Below are 20,445 nucleotides of genomic sequence, written 5' to 3' on the forward strand. Positions count from 1 at the left end.
TCGCAGATCAAATCAGTTATAGGTCTACAATATATAACAATCCTGTCTCTTAAATTATATTATAAAATCACTTTCCTCCAGTAGTTATCTTAATTAATCATCAAATCTCATAAACATTACTTTATTCTTTCCACAAAAAGTCAAAGAGAGGTTTCAATTCTTTAAGAAATATATCTATCAATTTTTCTCCAAATAAACATGTCGATTAATCCATCTCGTTAATAATAATAATAATCTTATTGTCATAACCATAGTCCAAATAAACATATTGATTAATCCATCTCATCAAAATCTGTTAGGTCCAATAATTTCAATAGCCATTATTCCATTATCCCTATTAATTCCATCTTCCATCTTCCATAGTCCTATTAAGTCCAGTAATTTCAGTGTCCAATCTTCCATTATCAGTATTCCATAATAATCTTGCTGTCATAGCCATAGTCATATAATAAGAGTCTGATGGGAATTTCCTCTATCCCAAATATTTTCTTGCCATCAATTCTGAATAAGTTGCTGAAATATTGTTGTAAAGTCATATCTCTGTTCTTTTTTACAAAATGCACTGGCTCATCTCTTGAGAGTTTTTCCATTGTCACATGGCTGCAGTTAATTCCATAGATTTTCTCTATATCAAGCTCCATCACGTCATTCCAGTCCAGAAGATTATCCAAGCCATTGATAATTTTATCTCTAATATCTTCATTAATTTCTTCAGAGATAACGTTAAATTCCAAACAGTAGATTTTATTTCTAATATCCATAAACTCCAGATCTTTTTCCAATTCCACATTTGTTCCAATCTCCAGGGCTTGTATCTTCCCTTTATTTTTTCTTTTCTCATCTCTGATCTCATTCTCCTCTCTCACAGGATCCCCTATTTCTTTAAGCTCCTGCGTCATTTTGCTCAGTTCAATTTTCAGCTCCTTACTGCCCTGTCGCAGGGTTTGTTTCGTTATCTCAATCTCATCCATTATTTTCTGAAACATAATTACTTCCAGATTCTCAGCCACTTTCTTGATTGCCATTTTTAAAACCACGAAAACAAAACAAAACAAAAATAAAGAAGAACCACTTCTTATTTCAGCAACAATTGGGTTAATATTCCAGGCTTGATGACATCACAGTATAAACAGAGCAGCCTGCCTTATCTCTCTATGTTCAAGAATACAAAACAAATTTAGTTCCCAGCATCAAAACAGTTAGTGGCGTCGTGAAGAAGCAGATTCGTCAAAATAAAATAGACCAAAAAGAGAATAGTCCCAGACAATATAATGTTCCTCGGAATAGAAATCCCTCTTCTGTTTATATCTTTAGAATGCACTTCTAGGACAGCTTTTTGCAATAGAAACAGAGATAAGCTGTTAATTTCGTGAATAACAGAGAAGAGTTATAGCTCACCCAGAAGTTCTTTAAAGCTGATTCATTTGACAAATCTCTTTTTGCTGCAACAATTTAAACCAAGTAAAAAAAATAATAGAAAGAAGGGTGCTTGCCTGTTAGTCCGTTTTCTCTTTGAAGAAAAGATAAACGTATCGCATTAATCAGATAGAGCTTGTTCGGAAGTCCGTCCAGCATTGCTGGCTGGACCTTTTCTCATAAATTAATGAAATCCAGTCCTCCCAACAAAAACAGGCTTTTGAAGTTGATCTCTACGTTTCTCCCTGCCCGGGAGAAATTTCATCAGTCAAAAAAAAAAATGTTCTGACTGATTTATATCTGAATAAGCTTCTTTTGAGGTGGGAGCCCGTCTCAAAAGCAGGCACAAGCGAAGTCACCCTTCACGGAAGTCCCAGTCAAATCCACTTCCTGTGTAGGTTGAAAGAATTTGGTAACATGTGCCTCCTGCACTATACAGGAGTGGTACATTCACTAAAGCTGCCCAATTCCCCTGCTTTTTAAAGTTTGATAGAAATATCTGTTGACTATAGGTAAGTTCTTAAACCTCAATGGGTTTTTTTGCCTATTAGTGAATTATTCTTCTTAGACTCTATGAGGAGCTGAACAACATAAGTGTGAGAACTTACTGGGAAGATAGGGACACTGCAGAAAAACTCAGCATTGTGGCAGATGCTGTCCTGTCCTTGGTGCTGAATTTACTATTCTAAAACTTTGGGCTGAAGCGGTGAGGGAAATGTAATGCAGTTTTGGAAAAACAGGGATAGCATTTGCTCTAATCCATACATCAACGATTGTTTTATGAGGAATATGCCTTACCATTCTTTTATCTCGGGGGGGGGGATGCCACACAGGAGCTTTGAATACAGAACAGGAAGAAACAACATGAAATTTTTATTCTAACAGGGGAAAATAGCATCTGTTAACACAAGACTTACAGACAGTGGAGAATATATCTCTAAAATTATTAGCCAGGTGTTAGGATGTTTCTAAAATTCTGCAGGTGCAGACAGTATACTGGTGCCCTAACTGCATTCCAGCATGGATAATTTCATACTTTAAAAAACTACATTTTGTGAAGTGCAAATTTCCTTGTCAATTTATGCTACTTATGTTATGCAGTGTAGCCCAGCTGGTACATTATCCCTTTTGCTTTTGCATTCCAGAGATGAAGTGAGTTACATTTAGGGATGCTGTAAAAATGGACATCAAGTCTCTTTGACACTTGTGCATAAAGCAACACCCCTATGTGTGTCTTCTGAAGGCACCAAGCCTTTTCTGATTAGTGTGAATGTTGACCATTCTGACAATGCATAATAACAAAGTGCTGATGACACCATTTAGTATGTATTTATTTACCCCATACCAATTGTTTTTCTGTTTTAATTTGTTAATTACTTTAAGTAGTAAGAATCAACCATTTGAAGCACATATTGAGTGCCATTTAATAAACTAAGCTCATCTGTGTTCCTTGCTGAAACTCAAACTCTCCACACCCCCAAAGCTGAGACTGGATTGGTGACAGAACCTCATAGGCCAAAGCTCCACTTTACAGGTGGTTTGTCTTGCTTTGTGGTAGAATAGGAGCCTCTTTTATGAAGCTTCATGCCTCAAGTTTCAACTGACAGGTGAAAATTTGTTTCATTTTCAGACTTTTCTAATTTCCATTGTGTCTTCAGCTACATGTGTATTAAATGTCAGCTTTCTGATGCCTGGAATTTATTTTTATATTTATTTATTAAATTAATTATGAATATGTGTCACCCACCCATCACAAAAATTCCTAGGGTGAAATACAAAAGGGTACAAGACAGGGATGTCCTTTATCTCCTCTTTTATTTATTCTGGTCTTAGAAGTGCTGCTTAGAGATATAAGGCAAGATAAAAGAATTTCGGGATTAAAGATAAAAAAAGAAGAATATAAATTGAGAGCATTTGCTGATGATTTGATAATTGTACTAGAAAACCCTTTGGAAGGAATTAATGTATTGATGGACAAATTAAAAGAATTTGGACCGTTAGCAGGATTTAAGATCAACAATCAAAAAACAAAGATGTTGGTGAAAAATTTAACTTTAAGGGAACAGAAAGAGTTAATGGACAAGACAGATTTTACAACAGAGAAAAAGTTGAAATATTTAGGTATCATTATGACAAATAAAAATTCAAAGTTGTTTCATAATAATTATGAAAAATTATGGACAGAGATTAAGAAAGACTTGCTAAGATGGGATAAACTACAACTGTCATTAATGGGTAGAATATCTGTGATAAAAATGAATGTATTACCGAGAATGATGTTTTTGTTTCAAACAATACCTGTAATATCCTCTGATTTACCTTTTAAACAATGGCAAAAAGATATCTCTAAATTTGTATGGCAAGGAAAAAAACCAAGAGTCAAATTTAAATTACTACAAGATGCCAAAGAAAGAGGAGGACTTGGATTACCAAATCTGAGACTTTATTTTGCTGCCTGCTGTCTAGTCTGGATAAAGGAATGGATCTTATTGAGGAATAAAAGACTATTGGATTTGGAGGGCCATAATTTGAAGTGGGGATGGCATGGATATCTATGGTATGACAAAGTAAAAGTAAATGTAGACTTTAACAATCATTTTATAAGACGTCCTCTGTTGAAAATATGGAATAGATATAAACCAAGGTTTTATTCGAAAATACCATTATGTGTCTCAAGTCAAGAAGCGTTTTATAGAAGAGAAATGGCTGGAAAAGAGAAATGGTTAACTTATCAAGAACTATTAGAAAATGTACATGGAGAATATACAATGAAAGAGAGAGAACAACTGACAAAGGAAGGATATAGTTTTCAATGGTTTGCCTATTTACAATTGTTAGAAAGATATAAAATGGACAAGAAAATGTATGGGTTTGAAATAAGTAAATCTGATTTTGAAATAGGACTGTGTACAAATGATGAAAATATAATTGCGAAAATGTATAAACTCTTATTGAAAATGGATATGGAGGAAGAACAAGTAAAAGAGTGTATGGTAAAGTGGGCAAAAAATTTTGGTTATAATATACAAATGGATCAATGGGAAAATATGTGGAAAAAAGGTTTGAAATTTACACTATGCTATAATCTTAAAGAAAATTTTTATAAAATGATGTACCGTTGGTACATGACTCCAGAAAAGTTGTCAAAAATGTATAGTAATGTTTCTAATGTTTGTTGGAAATGTAAACAACAAGAAGGATCATTTTATCATATGTGGTGGTTATGTAAAAAGGCAAAATCATTTTGGGCACAGATAGGTAGGAAGATGCAAAAAATTCTAAAGATAAATATTCAGTCAAAACCAGAATTTTTTTTATTGGGTTTTATGGATAAACAAATAGAAAAGAAATATGGAAGAATAATATTATATATGATTACGGCAGCAAGATTATTATATGCACAAAAGTGGAAAATGGAATCAACACCAACAATGGAAGAATGGCTATTGAAATTAATGGACTTAGTAGAAATGGATAAATTGACATGTTTACTTAGAGAAAAATCGACAGATACATTTCTTAAGGAATGGAAGCCTCTCTTAGACTTTTTGTTGAAAGATCAAAATAAAATGATGATACTGGGATTTGACGATTAATTAAGACAGCCTATGGAGAAAAGGGATTCTGTATGTATATATTAAGGGACAGGTTTGATGTATATTATATACTTATAGCTGATCTGTGACAAATCGGAAGTCAACTATTTTATTTTCATTTTTTGTTGTTGTATTGTTATGTTTTTTTGACTCTGTTTTGTTTGTTTTTGGAAAAATTTGAATAAAAATTATATAAAAAAAAAAATTCCTAGGGTGGAGTACAATTGGTTGCATTCACCTTAGTCCTATTTAGAGCAGACCCACTGAAATTAATGAACCGAAGTTAGTCATGTCCATTAACTTCAATGGGTGTACTCTAAGTAGGACTATTCTTGAATACCACCCAATAAGGATACAAATATGATCATATCTAACAAAATCAAAAAGTTTAAAACACCAATAAAAAATTAAAACAATACAGCATCAGACAGAAGGGATAATTCACATTCAGCCACTCCCAAAAGCCTGGGTAAAAAGGTGTGCACTGGCATGTTACCAAAGTGAGTATAACGTAGGTGCCAAGTGCACATCCAGTGGAAGGGAATTCCAGCAATTGGATGCTTTAAGCATTGGGTGTATACTTTGGGTTCTCCTGGGTTTCGGAAGAAGTGCACAAATGTCCTGTCTTCAGAATTTTCCTTCTTACTAATACCAGTCAGGCTGTTTGGGATGATATTATACCAAATTTCAATGCTCTGCTTATCAGGAAATATCCTAACAATGACTATGCACATGAGGCACACTTATCCTTACTATACAGCCACAGAGAGTGGCTGTATACTACAGTCAGCATGGATTCTTGGCATTCTGCAATGTTAAATTGAAAATACCCCCCATGCCATTCTGATTCTTCCCATAAGCTCATTTCAAAACAAAACATATAGTCCTGAACTCAGAAACTCTTGCTTAACAACTCTCTAAATTTTCATGGTGATGCACAGAACAGTAAGAGAGAATTGAGAGTTCAAAGTGTAAAAGGAGAGAGAGAAACCAGACCCCTTTTGGACTTTTTTCGGACAGACTTCTCATAATTTGTTGGAATTAAAAATCAGCCATGTTTACAGAGTACATGTAATCTTATTATTGACCTTGCCCCATACTCTGACGTTCATCTTCTGCAGTTTAAAAGTTAAAACAATAACTGGATGGTTTTTAATTTAGCATTGAACTCAATGATAAAGACAGGCATGCTCAGTAAGAACCAAATGTCAGTGTTCTAAAAGCCAGACTCACAGCTGCTGGGCTTGCCTAATCAAGGGGCCACACCCATACCAGACTTTGATTTCACTTGAGACAGTCATGGCTTCCCTCAAAGAATCCTGGGAAGTGCAGTTTGCAAAGGGTGCTGAGAGGAGACTCTTATTCTCCTGATAGAGCTCCAGTGGCCAGAGTAGTTTAGCATTCAGGAGCTCTGATTGAAGCTCTGTGAGGAGAAAGGGGCATCTCCTAGAAACTCTATCCTAGCCATGATTGCATGGGAGTGAATCCCATTGAACTCAATAAGCATGCAAATGATCAGACCTTCCGTTACCCTCTCCCCTCCTTCCTCCATGCTTCCTTTTTCCTCCTCCCCTGCCCACTCCAGGCCTCCCTCCGCATTGTCACTTTTACCTATCCTAAGCATGATTGCACAGGAGTAAATCCCACTGAACTCAATAAACATGCAAATGATCAACCCTGCCCTTCCCTTCCTGCCTGCTCCCCTCCCCCTCCTCCCCTTGCCATCCCCTGTGGTCAGTTTCACCTATCCAAGCATGATTGCAGAGGAGTAAATCCCACTGAACTCAATAAGCATGCAAATGATCAATCCATTCTCAGAAAACTTACACAGGATCCAATTTCTTCCCTCTTAGATTGAAAAGCGGAGAAATTCACTAATAGGCAAAAAAAAACTTGTGGTTTAAGAACTTACCTGTACCCAACAGATATTTCTATCAAATTTTAGAAAGCAGGGAAATTGGGCAGCTTTGGTGAATGCACCAGAGGAGACCTGACTTCCTCTCTGAGATATTGTACTGCCCTACAAATTTTCACAAATGCAAACACAATTTGAGTTGGTCTTTCACAGTCCAATCTACTTGCTGTGCAGCTTGGAAGAATTTGGTAACAAGTGCCTCTGAGCATATGCTGAGTAGTGGCAACACCTGCAATCAGCCCAAATAACAGAAACAAGACATGTGCTGTGCTGATCTGCTGCTCTTGTTTTAGCAGGGAGGAAGCAACAATATTTAGACAGCTGATATAGTTCAGATGTTGTTGTTGTTATGTGCCTTCAAGTCGACTATGACTTATGGCGACCCTATGAATCAGTGACCTCCAAGATCATCTGTCTTGAACCACCCTGTTCAGATCTTGTAAGTTCAGCTCTGTGGCTTCCTTTATGGAATCAATCCATCTCTTGTTTGGTCTTCCTCTTTTTCTACTCCCTTCTGTTTTTCTCAGCATTATTGTCTTTTCTACGGAATCATGTCTTCTCATTATGTGTCCAAACTATGATAACCTCAGTTTCATCATTTTAAGCTTCTAGTGATAATTCTGGTTTAATTTGTTCTAACACCCAATTATTTGTCTTTTTTGCAGTCCATGGTATCCCCAAAGGTCTCCTCCAACACCACATTTCAAATGAGTTGATTTTTCTCTTATCCATTTTTTTCACTGTCCAACTTTCACATCCATACACAGAGATCGGGAATACCATGGTCTGAATGATCCTGCCTTTAGTGTTCAGCGATACATCTTTGCATTTGAGGACCTTCTCTAGTTCTCACATAGCTGCCCTCCCCAGTTCTAGCCTTCTTCTGATTTCTTGACTATTGTCTCCATTTTGGTTAATGACTATGCCAAGGTATTGATAATCCTTGACAAGTTCAATGTCCGCATTATCAACTTTAAAGTTAAATAAATCTGTTTTCATTAGTGTTTTTGACATTCAGCTATAGTCCTGCTTTTGTGCTTTCCTCTTTAACTTCCATCAGCATTCATTTGAAATCATTACTGGTTTCTGCTAAGAGTATGGTATTGTCTGCATATCTTAAAGTATTGATATTTCTCCCTCTGATTTTCACACCTCCTTCATCTTGGTCCAACCCCGCTTTCTGTATGATATGTTCTGTGTATAGAATAAATAGGGTGACATAATACAACCCTGTCACACCCTTTCCAATGGGGAACCAATCGGTTTCTCCATATTCTGTCCTTACAGTAGCCTATTGTCCACAGTATAGGTTGCGCATCAGGACAATCAGATGCTGAGGCACCCCCGTTTCTTTTAAAGCATTCCATAGGTTTTCATGATCTACACAGTCAAAGGCTTTGCTGTAATCTATAAAGCGCAGGGTGATTTTCTTCTGAAATTCCTTGGTCCGTTCCATTATCCAACGTATGTTTGCAATATGATCTCTGGTGTCTCTTCCCTTTCTAAATCCAGCTTGGACGTCTGGCATTTCTGCTCCATATATGGTAAGAGCCTTTGTTGTAGAATCTTGAGCATTACTTTACTTGCATGGGATATTAAGGCAATAGTTCAATAATTACTGCATTCCCTGGGATCCCCTTTCTTTGGAATTGTGATGTATATTGAACATTTCCAGTCTGTGGGGCATTGTTTAGTTTTCCATATATCTTGATTAATTTTTGTCAAAATTTAGACAGATTCAGTCTCAGTAGCTTGTAGCCACTCTATTGGTATGCCATCTGTTCCTGGTGATTTCTTTCTTCCAAGTATTTTAAGAGCAGCTTTCACCTCACATTCTAGAATTTCTGGTTCTTTATCATACGGTTCCTCCATGAATGAGTCTGGCATCTCTTTTATAGAGTTCTTCAGTGTATTGCTTCCATCTTCCTTTTCTTTCATCTCGCTCAGTCAGTGTGTTCCCTGTTGATTAGTCAGCATCCTTACTCTTGGTTTAAATTTCCCTTTCATTTCTTTAATCTTTTGGAATAGGGCTCTTGTTGTTCCCTTTTTGTTGTCCTCTTCTATTTCTATACAATAACTATTGTAATAGTTCTCTTTGTCCCTACGTAAAAGTTGCTGTATTGTTGCGTTTAGGGTTCTGACCATGTTACTATCTCCTTTTGCTTTTGCTTTCCTTTAAATATGTTTGATTTACTTTGCAATTTTATTGAAGTTTCCTTTAGTAAATCATTCTCTTTTGCTTCTGTTTCTGTGGATATGTGAAATACAGCAACACTTTGCAACACTAAGAAAAAGCTCCAAAAACAATTGTGCAAAAATGGCACTGATTGTTCTGCAGAATAGTTTCCAATGGACATGAGGAGCGCCTCAGTTTGCACAACATAAAACAATGGGAGGTGAAATATATTCTAGCAAAATTATCTGTGTGCTCTATGTTTCTTATTGGCCATGCTCATCTTTCCTTAAGGAGTAGTTTAAGCATCTTGGGCAGGCCAAGTTTGTTTTTTCCAACAGCTAGAGTCATCGCTTAAGTAGCAACATATTGTAATCAGTCTGATTTTACATCAAACTGCAATTTCAGATTCAACTGTTAATGCACCCAAAATAGAAATGGAGCATAACCTCCAGTTTGAAACACAAAAGGCTGTCTTCACCATCATATGACATTGACAAAAAAAGGTTTTGAAATTAATAAAAATAAATTTGACACAGATTTCTAGGATGAATAATGAGAGAAATATAATTTTCTCGGTCAGATTCTCTGTAGAAGCAGTAGTAACAGAAAAGAAACAAAGTAAGAAGAACACCAACAAACATACAAAAATGTAATTCTCCATCTTTGGAGATGGCAGGTATTGCCACCACTCACCATATACTCAGAGGCACGTTACCAAATTCTTCCAAACTACACAGGAAGTAGATTGGACTGTGAAAGATGAACCCAAATTATGTTTGCATTTTTACAAATTTGTGGGGCAGTACAGTATCTCAGAGAGGAGGTCTGGTCTCCTGTTCCCCTATTGCATTCACTATAGCTGCCTAGCTTCCCTTCTTTTTAAAGTTTTATATCTGTTGGCTATAGGTATACTCTTAAATTGCAAGGTTTTTTGCATATTAATGAATATAAGATATATCTGGGGGGGAAATCACACTATATAACTTGAGTGTTGCGAGTTTTCCACATGTGCTAGCTCTGTCTTGACATCACAGTCTAACCTATAGGTGATAGAATGCTGGCCTATGACTCCCATACATCATCATCAGAATAATCATTGCCACTTGCTGTCCATGTTGTACATAAAGTATCCTCCTTCCTCCCATTAGGTTCCCCATTAGGCAGGAAGAGATGGAAATCCCATTTCTTTCCATTGGTACTAAAGGGGAAGTATTGTTTTCTTAGGTACAAAATTGTCTAATTTTCAGGTATTCCAAAGTAGGCATGATGTGTCAGGCCATGCACACTGGCCTTCCCTCCTCCATCCCAACCTTGATATGTTGATTGTGAAGCAGACAAACATGCTTACAAACCCCTTCAGAGCTTACCACTCAAATCTCCACGTATTGTACATGTTTACAACTTTGTAATGCCTGAAGAGGGCTATTGTGTATTGAGCTCATGTTACATGTGTGCCAAATGACACCTCTCTGTGTTGCATGGAAATGCTTTAACTATTGGGGCTATTGTTTGGGTTCTCCTTTTTTTTGAAAGAGTTGTACAAATATCCATTCTTTATTTTTTTTTTGTAATAGCAATCAGGCTGCCTTGACCCTCTCAAATGATTTCTTTGCCAACTCCTAGGGAAGTAAAAGCTATGTTTTGGGCAGTGGGGTCCAACCCAAGTTCTTTTATTTCCTTTAAATATTGAGAAGTGCTGAAATTGGATGCAGCTGAGGCAAGTCTAATCTCATATCCTAATATACATTCCTGTGAAACAACTGAATTTGTACCAGGACTTGAAACTTGAGAATTTTTACATCATCCTTATTTTGTATGCAAAAGCCTTTGGATCCTTCTGGATTAAAATGACTACATAAATATGCATTGTTATTAGACAGAAGAGATTTTCTTGATTGACATTTAAGGTCATGCCAAAAACATAGATGGATATAGTGTAGAATAAAAGTAGATTTCAAAAAGAAGTGTTGTAATTTCTTTTCAGATGATGCATATATCCTAAAGGTCTCATTTATTGGCAGGTAATACTGAAAGTGAATCTCTTTTTATGAAAGAAAAATTCCAAACACAATCCGAATGAAATGTCAGAAATAACAAGATGCTTTGGGCTCTAAGGAAATGACACAGTAGCAGTTCAAGATAGCTACTGCGATAACGAAACATGTTGGTTGTGTTTTACAATGTTAAATTTGGAAGGATTTCGTTTTTTACTGGAATCATAGAGAATCTAGTGGGAAGATCAGGAATAAAAGGAAGGTTGGGCTGCCTTAAAACTAATCCATGCATGAGGTAGAAATTGAAAGAGAATATAACTATGAAACTGAGAACAGCTATATAATTCAAACTTTTCATATTATTGTGGCATTAGGAGGAGTTCAGTCCATACTGATTGTCATGATGCCCACAGAGCAGATTACAACATGATTTTTTTAAAAAAAATCACAGCAATAAGAACAGATAAAAACAACACTAAAATGCATCATAAAACAGTCACAAAGCTTTCCTCAGTATTCAATGGCAGCTGTGACTAAGCAAACAAGTAAGCCTTTGCCTGGCATTGGCACCAGGTGTACTTCCAGGAGGAGGGCATTCCACAGCCAGGGAGCCACCACATAGAAGGCCTTATATTTTGTCATCACCGTCACCTGATGTATCTATTCCAATGGAGGGGCAATAAAAAGGCTCCCCCCGATCTATGGATCCAGGGAGGCTGATAGAGGGAGAAACATTCATTCAGAAACATGGACCCCAAGTTGTTTATGGCTTTATAGGTCAACACCAGAATCTTAAATTCAGCCCAGAAGCAAACAGGAAGCAAATGCAAATCTTTTAAGATCACTGTGATATATCCCCTACTAGCTAGCCCAGTCAACATTCTAGAAGCAACATTAATTGCAGCTTCCAAACCATTTTCAATGACAGCACCATGTAAAAAGCATTAAATAATCCAAATAGGAGATTACCAGAGCATTGGCCATGATAGTTAAGTTATTTCTATCCAAGAATGGCCATAGCTGGTAAACCACCCACAGCTGGACAAAGGTATTCTGTGCCATTGAGGCCACTGTGACTCCAGTGACATAACTAGGCTAAGTTACCCACCAGACACATTTGTTATTTTAGGGGGAGTACAACCTTATCCAAAAGAGGTTGCCTTCCAAATTTCTGGACCTGATCTTGTCACGATTCAGACTCAGTGTATTAGTCCCCATATGACACATTAATGCTTCTCGGCAGTATCATAGTACCTGCACAGCCTCAGATGACAATTATAAACAGAACTGACACCTCAATCCAAATCTCCTGATGACTTCCTTCAGCAGCTTCATATAGACATTAAAAAGCATGTGGACAAGACGTGGGACCCCACAGCATAAATGCCATGGGGTTGAGCAGAAGTCCTCCAGCTCCATTTTCTGGAATCAGTCCTGCATGTAGGAACAGAACTACTGTGTCACTTTGCCTCCAACTTCCAACTCACAGGATATAATGGTTGATAGCATCAAACCTCCTGACCATCTCCTGCCAAAGAACATCCATCAGGCAACCAAAGCTGTTTCCGTTCCAAAACTGGGCTTGAAGCCAAATTGAAAAGGTCTAAATAATTCCCTTCAAGTGCTCCTGGAGGTGAAATTAAAACTGACTTCAGGCTATGATTGGCCATGGTTCCAATTCTCATGTTGGAAAACCTTTGCACTGAGAAGGTGGTCCACTTCAGATTTAGCCAATCATGTATCATCTCAAGAGTGTTGCCGTCACATCCAGAACCATTAAGGGGCAGAGAAAACCCTTCATTGCCACAGGCCCGTCCACATGTTTGTCAGATTATGTAAATAAATCCTATTGAAGACAGCGTCTGGCATGGATTTTGCTGCAAATGCTGATTGAATTACTTGGTGAAAGGAAGCCATTGATGGGATCTGAGCCCCCAAAAATCAACTGGAATGACAAACAGTCTCAAAGGAAGAGGGAACCATCAATGTGAATGAGTGAACTTCCAAGAAGTATTGGAAGGTCTTATTCAGGAAACACAACATCAGTGCAGGATTACCCAGCATAGAGAAAATCTCTGCAGGGAAGAAAAACACTGTTTTTCTTGTTAACTGCATCCCGTCCAGAGGTAGGAAACCAGTGAAACGCAGTGAGAAGCCACCAGCTGGACATAGTGGTGTTTGGATAAGTAGTTACATTTACAGCGCAATCCAAACCTAAGATCTGCCTGGTTGAGCAAGTTTGGAATAGGTGGATCTTGGGTTTTCCTGGCTGAGCTGGGGCTACACTGGCATAACTCCCTCATCCTGGTTTAGCTGGGGATATGGCAGCATAACTCCCTCAAACCCTCTGAGCCTGGACCATGCTGACTCAACCAGGGCTCAGCTGGTGGAACTTAAGCAGGCAGAATTAACATCAGAATAAGTTTTTTTTTTAAAGGATTTGTGAGGTGGGGGCATGACAGGGGTGGGATATGGCAAGGAAAAACTTACCCCTACTTCAAACCTCTTTCAGATCAGTCATGTGACCTGGCAGCCCAGCAGAACTTACACCAGCAAAAAGGCCTTGCAAGTCAAACTGTATTTTAAAGACTTGTTTTCCCTCTGCTAGGCTCCAGCCACCTCAGCCGCCAGGAGCCCCACTCCTGAATGTAGTTTGAGATAAGGGTAACTTATGGTGGCTTAACTTAAATTCTACCAGCTGGCTCTACTTAGGATTTCTCTGTAAGTCTGTATCCCAAACCCTGTATCTTTGTCCTATTGACCTAGCTTCACATCCCAAAGGGTTAGATAATCCCTTCTTCTACAAATGATACCGAGGTTCAGAATGATAATAATATAGCTAAGACTTCTGGGGTTTTTATCTTACAGCACAGGCACATCAGAAAACATTCTTCTACTATTCTTAGGGCAAAAGCAAAGGAATTCATGTTTGATTTTGCAGCGTCCTTGTTATCAGCAGTTCTTCCTGACTGCATGCAGCGCATGGCAGGTTGATGTACTCCATATTTAATCAGATTACTTTAATAATTATTTACTTGATGGCTGCTGCTTACTATATTGTCAATACCAATAATTTTAGCCAAACAAGGACTTACAGGATTTTCTAAACAAAAAAACACAAGAAAGAATCGCACACTTACACCAAGGCAAGGGGGACTCTGCTCACATAATGGGGCTTTCTCACTGAAGTCCTTGTGCTCACTGCAAGCTCCTAATTTTGGGGGGATCCTCTAGAATAGTACTGTATGCAATGGGGCAATGAAGTCTGAATTTGGGGTGGGTGGCCTTCTACTTGGGCAAGGAGCTCTATAAATCCAAGTCATTATGTGCATGGATGCAGCTATGCTGTAGAAACAGTGGATTGGATGCAGATTGGCTGTTACATGGATGGAAAGAGTCCTCCCATTCCTGGAAAGTGCCAGGATCCAGTGTAGACTACTCACTCCTGGAAGCGGGAGGAAATATTTGCTATGTCCTTTTTCCCCATGTGCTGCCTGCCTCCCATGTTGCTCTGGAACAGCTTTTCAGCAGGCACAGAGGGTTGCAAGGGAAATGAGGACTTGGTGATCACATTGTTGCCTCCTCATCCACCTCTAGTAGAACTCCACTAAATGCAACTCTGGAACTGTCCCCTTATGTTTAAAGGTTATCAAAATGTTCACAGCACTCTGGTTTGCATAGCTTTTCCTCCCTTAAAAGGAGGCTTGACCTCAGCAAACATTGATGGATAATAGAACATTGCGCCCTTTTGCTAATGTTTTGTTTCCACTTCCTAATGAGCAAGATATGGCCATGTGCCAAGAGAACCACTGTGTGAATGCATGGCTTTCTTTGACTCATGATACCAAGCTAGGATAAAATGTTTTATTTAGAATATATGGATGCTTTCCTTTACATTCACAAACAAAATATAATACAGTATATAAGAGAGTTCCCTATATCTTATAGGGAAAATAATATAAGCAAATATAACCTACAGTCAACGTAAAGTAACAATAAATCAATACTTCTGAACACTAAACAAGGTATTTTCTAACCTTGGCCAACCTTTCCTCCTCTCAACAAGGTCTAAGTTGCCCAGTCAACCAACCCTCTCATCCAGTGTGCTTTATACCAGGTCAGCCCAGAATGAAACATCAATCATCCATGGTCTCATCATAGATGACAGAGCTGACCTGACCTGTGTCACTGAGACCAGAATGAATAAGATGGGTGGGAGTGGCCTGACCTAGCTCTGTTCACCAGGGTATATAAGGCAGCACCAACCTTGACTAGGGGGGCATGGAGTAGTAGCTATTTTCCATAAGGATTTCACCTCCCTAACCAGGAGACCCTTCCATTCTGGTGTAGGACTTTCATTTGGCATTGGGCTAGAGACACAGAATAGGAAAACTCTTGATGAACCATCCACCTACTGCTGAGAAATCTCCCGACGTGGGCTAGAAGAGATGGTCCTGAAGATTGTGTTGGAGATCTCAAGGACAACAGTCTGAGAAGTTCAAAATTCCTTCCGAGGCTGCTTTAGCAGGACTTGCCAGGGACTTGCCAGGGACTTGCCTCACCAAAGGCTTCTGAGGAAGCTTAGCAGTCATGGAATAAGAGGAGAGGTCCTCTTGTGGATAAGGAATTGGTTAAGAAGCAGAAAGCAGAGAGTAGGAATAAACGGACAGTTCTCCCAATGGAGGGCTGTAGAAAGTGGAGTTCCTCAAGGATCGGTATTGGGACCTGTACTTTTCAACTTGTTCATTAATGACCTAGAATTAGGAGTGAGCAGTGAAGTGGCCAAGTTTGCTGACGACACTAAATTGTTCAGGGTTGTTAAAACAAAAAGGGATTGCGAAGAGCTCCAAAAAGACCTCTCCAAACTGAGTGAATGGGCAGAAAAATGGCAAATGCAATTCAATATAAACAAGTGTAAAATTATGCATATTGGAGCAAAAAATCTTAATTTCACATATACGCTCATGGGGTCTGAACTGGCGGTGACCGACCAGGAGAGAGACCTCGGGGTTGTAGTGGACAGCACGATGAAAATGTCGACCCAGTATGCGGCAGCTGTGAAAAAGGCAAATTCCATGCTAGCAATAATTAGGAAAGGTATTGAAAATAAAACAGCCGATATCATAATGCCGTTGTATAAATCTATGGTGCGGCCGCATTTGGAATACTGTGTACAGTTCTGGTCGCCTCATCTCAAAAAGGATATTATAGAGTTGGAAAAGGTTCAGAAGAGGGCAACCAGAATGATCAAGGGGATGGAGCGACTCCCTTACGAGGAAAGGTTGCAGCATTTGGGGCTTTTTAGTTTAGAGAAAAGGCGGGTCAGAGGAGACATGATAGAAGTGTATAAAATTATGCATGGCATTGAGAAAGTGGATACAGAAAAGTTCTTCTCCCTCTCTCATAATACTAGAACTCGTGGACATTCAAAGAAGCTTTATGTTGGAAGATTCAGGACAGACAAAAGGAAATACTTCTTTACTCAGCGCATAGTTAAACTATGGAATTTGCTCCCACAAGATGCAGTAATGGCCACCAGCTTGGATGGCTTTAAAAGAAGATTAGACAAATTCATGGAGGACAGGGCTATCAATGGCTACTAGCCATGATGGCTGTGCTCTGCCACCCTAGTCAGAGGCAGCATGCTTCTGAAAACCAGTTGCTGGAAGCCTCAGGAGGGAAGAGTGTTCTTGCACTCAGGTCCTGCTTGTGGGCTTCCCCCAGGCACCTGGCTGGCCACTGTGAGAACAGGATGCTGGACTAGATGGGCCACTGGCCTGATCCAGCAGGCTCTTCTTATGTTCTTATGTTCTTATGTTCATGGCTGCCATTACAACCATGGGGTTGTCTCAATATGTCACTGGTCTGATACATAATTCAGGGCATAACCTCAATCTGGTCTTTCTACTGTGGTAAAACTACCCCATTGTCATGATGTGACTACTTCATGGTCAAGCCTGAAATGACAGTGATCTTGCTCCCCTGCAGTGGTGGAGGACCCATGAAGATGATCTCCCCCTAGGGACTTATGGAATCCAAGGGATTTCTGAATGCTCTATGTGGTTTTCTAGAGGGTGACAGAACTGATAATTCTGTAGAGCCCCTCATCTTGCTGCAGAATAGCTGAATGAAGTAGGAAATCAGTATGTTAACTTCAGTCCTGTGGAGGGGGAGCCTCCTCTATAACTTCATCCCTGTCACGTTCAGTTCAAAGCAGTCACCCCTGGCCTTTTATTATTCCAAGTGTACACATACCTGCTTTTGATTATTCTCAGAACATTATATAGCACCTTGGAGTAAAACACAGAATACCTTTTGTTCCTGAAATCAAGGAGAAAATGCAGAGTCAAAATATAATAGTCACCATAACATTGAATTGTCCTCCAAAGAAGATTTATTTTACAAAAAAAGAGGAAGTGTCAGAGGAAAAGGTCAAATTTTGAATCTTTGTGAAAAGACAATGCTGCAAATCAGAACTTGCTAGAGTGCTAAACAAGGTTTTTTCCTCTCTGTAAAAGATAATGTGAGTTACCTCCCACTCCACCTTTCAGCACGTACATCTTTACCCATATGTGCACAAAAGGATGAGACAGAATGGCTGTCATCAAGGCTTTGCTTTCTCAAAACAGAAGTTGTTTCACATTATCCTTTTTTCTGACATGGATAATAATAATAATGAAAAACATAATTGGAAATAACCACATGATTATTTAGTGTGTGCATTTCTGAGAAACTGACATTACTATGTCTCCAGGCCTTGTAGCAACTCAGGTGGGTGAGAGTCAATCAAATATCAGTTTCTGGTATGAAACAATTTACATGGTTAAGGGAGATACTAGTTGGTGACTAGTAGAGGGCAATGTGCAAGAAATGGAGTGGAGTAAAGCTTAGGAAAGGCTGTCATGACTCACTGAAAATTCACTCATAGGCAAAAAACCTTGCGGTTTAAGAATGTACCTATAGCCCACAGCTATTTCTATCAAACTTTAAAAAGCAGGGAAATTGGGCAGCTATAGTGAATGCACCAGGGGAGCAGGAGACCTGACCTCCTCTCTGAGATATTGTACTGCCCTACAAATTGGTCAAAATGCAATCACCATTTGGCTTGGTCTTTCACAGTCCAATCCACTTCCTGTGTAGCTTGGAAGAATTTGGTAACATGTGCCTCTGAGCATATGGTGAGTGGTGGCAACACTTGCCATCTCCAAAGATAGAGAATTATATTTTTGTATGTTTGCTGGTGTTCTTCTTACTTTGCTTCTTTCCTGTGTTATTAATGTTTCTACAGAGAATCTAAACTAGAAAATTTTATTTCCCTCATTATTCATCCTAGAAATCTGTGTCAAATTTATTTTTATTAATTTCAAAGCCTTTTTATTGGTCAGTGTTATATGATGATGAAAACAGCCTTTTGTGTTTCAAATTGGAGGTTATATTCTATTTCTATTTTGGGTGCATTAACAGTGGAATTTGGACCTGCAGTTTGATGAAAAATCAGACTGATTCCAATATGTTGCTGCTTCGGCAATGACTCTAGCTGTTGGAAAAAAGAGGATGCATATTTTCAGCCTGCTATGTTTAAACCACTTCATTTAAGGCAAGGTGGGCACAGTCAATTAAAAACATAGAGCACACCTAGCATTTTGCTAGAATATATTTCACCTCCCACTGTTTTATCTTGTGCAAATTGAGACACTCCTGAGGTCCACTGGAGACTATTCTGCAGAAGTCAGTGCCATTATTATGTTTGGAGTTTTTTTAGTGTAAATTTTGCAAAGTGTTGCTGTACTTCACATATTCACAGAAACAGAAACAAAAGAAAATGATTTCCTATAGGAAACTTCACTAAAATTGCAAAGGAAATCAGACATATTCAAAGTGACCATCTGAACTATATCAACTGTCTTAATAATGTTGCTTCCTCCCTGCTAAAACAGGATCAGCACAGCACGTGTCTTCTTTCTATTATTTGGGCTGATTGCAGGTGTTGCCACCACTCACCATATGCTCAGAGGCACATGTTACCAAATTCTTCCAAGCTACACAGGAAGTGGATTGGACTGTGAAAGACCAGCCCAAATGGTGTTTGCATTTTGACCAATTTGTAGGGCAGTCCAATATCTCAGAGAGGAGGTCAGGTGTCCTGCTCCCCTGGTGCATTCACTACAGCTGCCCAATCTCCCTGCTTTTTAAAGTTTGATAGAAATAGCTGAGGGCTATAGGTACATTCTTAAACCACAAGGTTTTTTGCCTATGAGTGAATTTCCCTGCTTTTTAATCCGGGAGGTAAGAGATGGGATCCTGTGCAAGTTAGCACCAGCAGTAACAGAAATAGTTCAGCAGTGTATTTTAAATGTTATATTACCTTCAAGAATGACTTTACTTTTACAAGAGGGTCATGGCTTAGTGGCAGAGAACATGCTTTGCATGCAAAAGTCCTTACATTCAATACCCAGTATCTCCAATTAGGGCTGGGAGAGATCCTTATCTGAAACCTTGTCAGTCAGTACTGAGGTAGATTGAGCAATGGTCAGACTTGGTATAAAGCAGCTTCCTATGTTTCCTATACTTTACTAAATGCCAGGGAGAGGGTGGGGCTAATGTGTGGGCTACTGAAGCCTGCCTTGCCCTTCGAACCCCACCGGCAGTGCAGGATATGGCTGGTTACTTTTTGAGTAGGGTTTTTTTTTTCTCTGTCAGCTGATTGGCTTTGCTGGTGTTTTTTTTCGCCTACTCTGTGCTGATGGGTTTACTTAGTGAGGATAGTCATTAAATAGGTTAATTGGCCACATTGCAAGGTAAGTATGGAAAGTTATGAGGTTGTCCTTAGGCACCTTTAAAGGGGAAGGGCGTGGACCCGAGATCTGCCTTCAAGGTCTGTGGGACTTGCTGGCATGGTTAGGGAACACCTTTGGGCCCTACTGTAACACCTGCCTGAAGTTGTGTGGCTCTAGGAGGAGGTGGAAAAGGAAGGCCTCCCTACACACCTGAAAGGGTGGGACTTAAGGGAGGGGGTAAAAGAAGGGCTACCCCTGGCCCTTGTCATGGTTGGCTCACATACAGTTTAATTATCTGATCCTACACCTTGTTTCCCTATGTAGATCTGCTTTGGAGTTAATAAGTAGTTTAATAAATAAACCCAAACCTTTGTGTCTTGCCTCTTTTTTCCCCTGGTGTGGTCGCGAAAGCTTCACAATTCTAATCTAACAGAAGGTTTGCTATATTTGAACTTCATACTGGTGGTTTGCTTCTGTCATAAACATTAGCAGTTTATTTACCTCTGGCAAATTATCCTTGCAACTGATCATGGGTATAAGTAACTACTTTTATTAATTTATTCTCTTCTGT

The 20,445-nt window shown here is 38.9% G+C and overlaps 1 protein-coding gene across 4 annotated transcripts in view; it reads right to left on the reverse strand.

Moving 5' to 3' along the window:
* The window catches only part of LRRC4C (leucine rich repeat containing 4C), a 637,988-nt gene that overhangs the window by 285,556 nt on the left and 331,987 nt on the right, over positions 1 to 20,445 (reverse strand). Inside the window, exon 1 of one of the 4 annotated variants that reach the window (XM_061613160.1) lies at positions 17,353 to 17,411. The exons of the other annotated variants lie outside the window; for them this stretch is intronic. The gene's annotated coding sequence lies outside the window, so the exon portion shown is untranslated. Of the gene's footprint in view, positions 1 to 17,352; positions 17,412 to 20,445 lie in introns of those variants that run through there. 4 annotated transcript variants of the gene reach the window in all.

Source organism: Rhineura floridana, chromosome 2 (genome assembly GCF_030035675.1).
Source record: "Rhineura floridana isolate rRhiFlo1 chromosome 2, rRhiFlo1.hap2, whole genome shotgun sequence".
NCBI classification, from domain to species: domain Eukaryota; kingdom Metazoa; phylum Chordata; class Lepidosauria; order Squamata; family Rhineuridae; genus Rhineura; species Rhineura floridana.